Source organism: Oratosquilla oratoria, chromosome 9 (genome assembly GCF_046742065.1).
Source record: "Oratosquilla oratoria isolate Oo_2021 chromosome 9, ASM4674206v1, whole genome shotgun sequence".
NCBI classification, from domain to species: Eukaryota; Metazoa; Arthropoda; class Malacostraca; order Stomatopoda; family Squillidae; genus Oratosquilla; species Oratosquilla oratoria.
This window is the reverse complement of record NC_134785.1, coordinates 50621827-50630055: the sequence shown is the minus strand read 5'-3', so window position 1 is coordinate 50630055 and position 8229 is coordinate 50621827. Positions and strand designations below refer to the sequence as shown.

Below are 8229 nucleotides of genomic sequence, written 5' to 3'. Positions count from 1 at the left end.
CTCGCCCGGGGCTGAAATAATATCAGTATCGCAGCGCTGAGGGGTGTTACTCCAACTCTCGTGGGCGGGGAGTTGGGGGTGTGTGTGTGTGCAAGGTCATAGCATTACCCATAGATCGGACCTACGAGCTCTGAGCTCTCTTCCAGGAGGGAAATAGCTGTCGATCACGAGTCCAACACGTGATCCAAAGACCAAGTGAATACACACACACACACACACACACATACACACACAGTTCTTGATTTGGGATAGTAGAGAACCATGATGTCATAGAGAGAAATAAAAAAAAATCACATTTTCGAATTATATGTAAAAAAAAATCATACTTTTCGTAAACTCTTGGAAATGCTTTAGTACACGCTGGAGCCAAACATGAAACTAAGTTTAAAATTAAATTTAATTGGAGATTAGGAGACAGGATAGTCCTTTTCCCCTTTAGAAGCGGGAGGGGGGGGTTGCCCAAACACATTAGAAATATGCATTATACAATACATATTATCTTTGGGAAGAAGAAACTTCCTTTCCAACTCTGGGTTGTTTTGAGAAACGGTTAGACAACTTCATGGATGGGGATAACAGGTGGTCATGGACATGGAACTACCTAGTGTAGGCCTTATGGTCTCTTGCGGTCCCCTTCATTCTTATGTCATTACATGCGGTTGGAGGGAGGGAGAGCACGTCACGCAAGTGAGGAGAGGAGAGGAGAAGAGAGGGGAAAGGAGGAGAGGAGAGGAGAGGGGAGGGGAAGAGAGAGGAGGAGAATGGAGGGAGTGGGAGGGGAGAGGGAGGGGGAGACAATCCGTCAACATAGACTATTCAGATATTAACGGTTTTTTTTTTCTTTTTTTATCTTTCGAATTTTGATTTTTGTCTTTTCTTCTTCTTCGTTCATAGCTTCCGAAGGCCATTCCGACCTCGACCCTCGCCAGAAGTCCTCCACTGCCAGAAGAGTCGACAGACGACGACGAGGACGACGGAGGAGGAGGAGGAGGAGGAGGAGGAGGAGGAGGAGGAGGAGGAGGAGGAGGAGGAGGAGGAGAAGGAGGAGGGGGAGGAGAAGAAGGAGGAGGAGGAGGAGAAGGAGGAGGAGGCTGGCGTGAAATGTGTCATGTCCTCCATCGCGAAGTGGTGGCTTACAACCAAATCCTCAAGAACCTCCGGCACTCTCTTCAGGAGGCGCTCGTAGCTTCTGAGGTGCGTTCCGGTGGGAGGGGGAGAGAAAGAGGAGGAGGAGGAGTAGGAGGAAGAGGATGGGGAGGAAGAGAGAGAGGAGGAGGAGAGAGAAGAGCAAGAGGGGGGAGGAGGAGCAGAAGGAGGAGGAGGAGGAGAGAGAAGAGGAAGAAGGAAAGGGAGGAGAGGGAGGAGGAGGAGAGAGAGGAAGAGCAGAAGAAGGAAGAGGAGGAGGAAGAGGAGGAGAGAGAAGAGGAAGAGCGGGATAAGGAGGATCAGAAGAAGAAAGAGGAGGAGGAGGAGAGGAAGAAGAGGAGAAGGAGGAGAGGGAGGAGGAGGAGGAGAGAGAAGAGGAAGAAGGAAAGGGAGGAGAGGGAGGAGGAGGAGCAGAAGAAGAAGGAGGAGGAGGAGGAGGAGAGAGAAGAGGAAGAACGGGAGAAGGAGGAGAAGGCGCAGGGAAGGGAGGTGAGGTAGAGGAAGAGGAGTAGGAGGAAGAGTAGAAGGAGGAGCAGGAGTGGAAGAGGGAGGAGGAGGAGGAAGAGGAGAGGGAGGGACAGAGGAGGCAGGAGGGGCGGAAGGAGGAAGAAGGAAGGTGAGAAAACAGGAGTGGAAAAAGGAGGAGGAGGAGGAAGAGGAGAGGGAGGGACAGAGGAGGGAGGAGGGGCGGAAGGAGGAAGAAGGAAGGTGAGAAAAACAGGAGTGGAAAAAGGAGGAGGAGGAGTACGAGCAGAAGAGGGAGGAGAAGCAGAAAGAGGAGGAGGAAGAGAAGGAGAAGGGAAAGGAGAAGGAGGAAGAGGAAGGGAGGAAGAAGGAGAAGAGGGAGGAGGAGGAAGAGAGGGAGGAGGGAAAGGAGAAGGAGGAAGAGGAAGAGAGAAAGAAGGAGAAGAGGGAGGAGGAGGAAGAGAAGGAGGAGGGAAAGGAGAAGGAGGAAGAGGAGGGGAGGAAGAAGGAGAAGTGGGAGGAGGAGGAGGAGGAAGAGAGGGAGCAGCAGGAGGAGGAGGAGGAGGAGGAGGAGGAGGAGGAGAAGGAGGAGTAAGAGAAGAAAGATAAGAAGAAGGAGGAATCACGTCTATATACATTAATAGACGCTAGCATGACGATGTACAGGGCGTTTCATAAGTTATTATACCTCAATAACCGGAATCAACTGGATTCTTTGAGCCCTGCCTGGATACATTTACACTTACGTTCAAAAACCAATTAACATCTACGAATCAGAAAATACCTCGAACACCTTTGATGCTGGAGGGCAGAATGGCGCGTACTTTTGAACCACCCTGTACGATCGCGTGATTTTCTCGTGTCCATCCTCAGGGCGCAGGAAAGCAGGACCCCGAAGCGGAGCTTCTGACGAAGGCGCTGCAGGTGGGGACCGTTCCGCGCTCCTGGAAGAAGGTCTGTGTCTTCAGCGCGCCGACGTCCCTCGAGGGCTTCCTCTTCGAGATGCACGCCAGAGTGGCCTTCTTCAAGGTGAGGCACACAGAGGTCTTGTCCTGAGTCTCGTTCGATTTGATACTTCGTAGATCCATACAAGTCCTGCTTTCTTGGAATTCATGCTCTCTTCCTCTCTCCCTCTCTCTCTCTCTCTATTTCTCTCCCCCCTCCCTCTCTCTCTCTCTCTTTCTCCCTCTCAAAGGATTACAAAGGCGGAGCATGCCGACAGGAGACTTTTTGATCTCTCCCCTGTCTCTCTCTCTCTCTCTCTCCTCTCTTTCTCCCTCTTTCCCTCTCTTTCTCTCTCTTTTTTTTTCTCTCTCTCTCTCCCCTCTCTCTCTCTCTCCTTCCGACCCCCCTTTCTCTCTCTCTCTCTTCGTGAGAGCGCCTCGCCTCTTCAAGAACGTTATCTTTCTTCGGCAGGATTGGGTCCGAAAGGGCTGTCCGGAACACTTCTGGCTGGGAGCCTTCCTCCACCTCCACTCCTTCCTCGTCAGCGTCCTTCGCCAGGTGGCACGGCGGCACCAGAGGCCCCTCCACCATCTTACGTGGTGCCTCAACATCACCTCCATTCCTCCTCCAACTCCTCTTCCGTTCCTCCCTCCTCCTACTCCTCCTCCACACCCCGAGTGTGGTGAAGAAGGGTGGAGGGGTCGAAGTGGAGTTGATGGTGAAGATGTACCTGACGATGTTGACGCCGAAGTAAACGATTCTGGACAAAATAAGATTGATGAGAAAGAGGAACCTAACGACGGAGGGGCCATCGAAGTCGAAGAACGCTCCGAAGACGCCAGGGGAGATGAAGAAGGCGAGGAAGTTCAAGCAGGAGAAGAAGAGAAGGAAGAAGAGGAAGAGAAGGAAGAGGAGAGTGCTGGAAATCTGGAGATCCAACGGGATGGCGAGGAGGAGGAGGAAGAGGAGGACGCGGGAGAAAAGGAGGAGAACAATGAGGACCGAGAAGACGAAGTCGACGAGGCCCAGGTGGACGACGATCAAGACGACGGACACCTAAGCGGCGAAGAGAGCAAGATCGAGAACCCCGAAGAAGAAGAAGAGGAAGAGGAAAAGGGCGGAAGTCACTCAGAGAGGAGCTTCTTGAAGGACGAAGATGGAGGAAATGAAGAAGAAAGAGAAGGAGAAAAAGAAGAAGAAAAAGAAGAGGGAAAAGAAGGAGAAGAAGAAGAAAAAGGAGTTGGAGGAGGAGGAGAAGAAGGGGATAGAGGAGAAGAAGAAAACGAACTTGAAGAAGAGGAACTCGAAGACGACGAGGAGGAAGAGGAAGAGGAGGAGGAGGAGGAGGAGGAGGAGGAGGAAGAAGAAGAAGAGGTGATCATGGCAAGGCAGAGGGAGTCGTTGGGCCGTTGGAATCGTCTGGGCAGCGAGGGCGTTCTCGTCTATGGCCTGACCCTTGTCGGAGCCGAGTGGGATTCGAACGGGTGAGCGCAAACGGCCTTGTTATTTATCATCTTGTCATTTCCGATCTCGTTAGTTACGATCTTGCTGTTTATGACCTCATTATTTACGATACTGTCATTCATCTATCTATCTATTGTATATACCAAGGGCTTTTTTCCCTTTATGAGGGAGGTAGCCAGTCAAGGTACGCACCCACTCCCATCCATTACCATTCTTGCCCTCTCATCTCAACTCCTCGTTATTTTTGGACCAATAGCAGGTCTCTAACAAGAGTTAACTGCTTGCGTGAAACTGCCCCTCTATCTCCCTCTGTATATTAAGGCCACTAACTGAAGAGGACCAGTGGTCGTAATATACAGTATATATATATATATATATATATATATATATATATACATATATACATATATATATATATATATACATATATTTTGTATATATACATATATATATATATATATATACATGTGTATGTGTGTGTGTGTGTGTGTGTGTGTGTGTCTGTGTTTACCTAGTTGCATCTTACGGGAAGGGGAACTGCGCTCGTAGTGTCCCGTTCTTGTATCTTGCAGTGTCTTATCTGCTCTTAGCTTCGTGTATGGATTTTGCACACACTATTGTTTCGTCCATATGTGTGTGTGTGTGTGTGTGTGTGTGTGTGTTTACCCAAGGCCCCCTTAGCCACACCCATCTATCTCATTCTCGGTCGGTCTTCCCCTTCAGGTTCACTCCATCCACCTCTGCTTTCCAAACTCGTTTCACCAGTCTTCCCTCACTCATTCTTTCCATGTGCACCTAGGAACGGACCGAGGAACGTGCCCAGCGCTGATTATTACTGTGTAATTAAATGGAACAGGTGGATTGGGAAGAACGCAAGCACTTTTGAGCGTCCTCGGCAACCTCCCCCCGCCCCGCCCACCCACCAGAACCGTCCTACAATTTCCATTTTCCCCTCCTGTTGCAGACATCGTCTGTGCAACACGAACGAGCACGACCCAGTGAAGGAACTCCCGATGGTTCACCTCCTTCCAGTTGTTCTTCCGCTTGCAGGAGGAACACAGGCACCGGATGATGCTATGCGTGGAGGCCCAGAAGGCCAGAAGCCATCGCCGACTTCGACAATACCTTCCACTGTGGGGAGTTCGCAGCATCACGGCTCAACGGTGCACGATGACCATACAGAGAGCTTCCTGCAAGACACCCCACGGTTGACCCAGGAAACGCCAAGAGAAACGAGAATGGAAAGCAGGAGAATCCCACTTGCACTTGACACTGACACCCCAAGAGGTGAAGGGCCTCATGGTGTTTCAACTTCGAATGTCGATCCTCATCCAAACAAAGAAAACCTTGTAGGTGTTTCTAGAACAGCCAAAGATGCCTCACATCCTGAAGCAGCCATTTCTTCAAGGTTGACTCTAAGTACACCAAGGACCTTGTATGAGTGTCCAATCTATATGGGAGTCCCTGGTGAAGACGGGGGCACTCCGGTGTTAACAGTATCAGTCAATGCAGGGCCCCTTGGCCCACAGTACTGGATACAGAGAAGGACAGCTATTTACCTCTGTAGACAGTAACTGAAAGTATTCTAAGAATGTTGCTTCACATGCACTTCACCCCAGAGAAACAACCATAACAACCTGGATGAGGCCAATGTATTGACGTACAGAGGCTGCATTGTCCACCAGGAGACAGACTGTTGGTCCTGCAATGACTCAAGACTAAACACTTTTGCTTATTATATGTGAAATAACTGTTATTGGAATTACTATGTACATATTGTTTGCAATGTAATAAACGAGTAATCATATATTATTCAGCAATATTATACAGTTCTTGAATAAAATAAGGTGTTGACATGTTGGGGTGAGGAGTAAATCATACTGTATAGTAAATATAAGAGCATCATGTATACATATACATATATGTGTAAATATATGTATGTGTGTATGTATTGTATGCATGCATATATTCAGGTATATACTCATATAAGTATACATATATGTATGTATGTGTTGTAAGTATGCATGTATATATATTTGTATGCATATACGCATTTACCTAATTGTGGTACAGAAAAGTAACAATGCTCTTTGAGTCCCATCTCCTACTCCCCAATTCTATCCTACCTAGCCTCAAATTCATGTACATTTCCTACTTAATATATATCCTTAATTTCAAATTATGATATTTATATTTTAATTCACGTATTGTTTGAACTTCAAAGTTATTTCAAGTATTTATGCATCTCTATAGAAAACTGCATTTCTTGATGCTTTAGACATCTAATCTCTCTTAATCTGTTCCAATGACCTCTTAAGGCCCTCCTATCCTTAATCAAGAGATCTCTTCTGTCAGTGCAATCTATCCGCTTTAGTGATCTTAATATTGTAATCATATCACCTCTTTCTTTTTGATCTTTCAAATTAGCAGACCCAATACTTTTAGTCTTTCCTCATACGGCTTATCTGCCAGGAAGGGGACCAGTTTAGTTGCTACCCTTTGTTGCTGCCTTGATCTTGCTTATATTTTTCACACTGTATGGGGACCATGCTACTGACGCATATTCCAGTCTTGGATGATCAGGGTTTCAATGAATTTTTTCATTGTATTTTCATTCATATAGTGAAAAGCCACTTTAATCTTCTGCAGCAGTCAATATGTCTCCTACAACCCTGTTGATATGTCTGTCAGGTGGCATGTATTTGATCAACACTCCCAAATTTTACTCCTCTTTTGCTTTCACAATAGATTCACTTCCCAAGGAATAGTCTAAGGATGGTTTCTTACTGCTATTGACCATTTCCAGTACTTTGCATTTTTTGGTATTGAACTTCATTTCTCATTATTGGCTCCATGCAAAAATAGTGTCTAGATCCTTTTGCAATAATCTAAAGTCCTCCTCATTTTTCACACCTCTCATAATATTTGTGTCATCTGCATACATGTTGGCAGAGTCTGTTATACCTTTCATCATGTCATTGACATAGACAAGGGCATGCAGTATATGAATAAATGTAAAAAACGCTTGTCATTTGCTGGAACTGATTGGTATATTCTTTGTGATACTTGTAATGAAGCTTTAATTTTTTATAGTGTAAACAATCCAAGATAATATATCTAACTTGTCACTTAAAGAATAATTCGTTTTACCTAGTTGTAACAAATCACCATAATTAACCTTTTTACTGGCACACTTGGGCCGAGATGAAAAAATATTTGTGTTATGTTGTATAAATCATTGGTTACAAAGCTTGTGGCATCCAGGAGGTGTAGTGTGAACATGCTGGAGTATTTTGTGTAGGAGCTCACAGCAAAAATATTGAGTGCATCATGTATACTACCCCTGCTTTCTCAAGTGCCCAAAGACAGCATTGCAGAACCAATGTGCACACAGGTAGGTACCAACAATACACTAGTATGAAAACTTCTTGAGAGATATTCCAGTTCAAATTGATAGCCCATAACTATGCTATCTATCCACACATCTTCGCTGTTCTCTGAGATATTTAGGGAGTTGAGACAACTCTCAAAAGATCATAAAAAAATTCTCAGTATTGCTGAAAGATGTTGGTTTTGCTACAGTATGCTTTTGTTGGTACACAAGTCATTATGTCATCAGAACTAATACCAAGAGACAGCCCTGTATGCTGTTTTAGAATGCAAATTAGTAATGAATATTTTAATAAAAAAAGCCCATCAAATAGTGCTTTTGAGATAATTGTTTTAAACATGGTTCTCATGAAAATAAAATGACAAGATAATATATGCAAAGTTGTACCTGGGCTTGGTGGTTACTCTTTATTAACATGCTATCATTCTGGTCTGTTACATCAGTCCTTCCCTATAACCATAGAGGTAATTTAACTTATTTTTCTCATCTGTTCCTGGCGTAACTTCCATGAGGTGATGTGGTCTTCTTGCAAGCCAAAGTATGACACATCTAGTCTTGTCAACTACATCTCTGACAAGAAATTCTATTTTTTAATAACCTTTATTCCTTCTTCTAGGCTATTTCTTCTCTGTTGCCCCATGATCTCTTTAAAAGCTACTGTATCTCTCCTATCCTCATTTGCTGTTGGCCTATCTTTGTTTTTCTCCATGGTGTTGAGATTTTTTCTCTTTGTCAAAATTTAATTTTCCCCTCATAGTTTATCAGTCTCTCCTTTCTGAGCCATGTCTGTTTCCTTTTTCTTGCTCAAAAATTTGCCC

General features: G+C 45.5%; 1 pseudogene; it reads left to right on the top strand.

Moving 5' to 3' along the window:
* Positions 1 to 7112, top strand: part of LOC143028070 (dynein axonemal heavy chain 7-like) — a 72063-nt pseudogene extending 64951 nt beyond the window's left edge.
* Positions 7113 to 8229: the final 1117 nt, after the last annotated feature.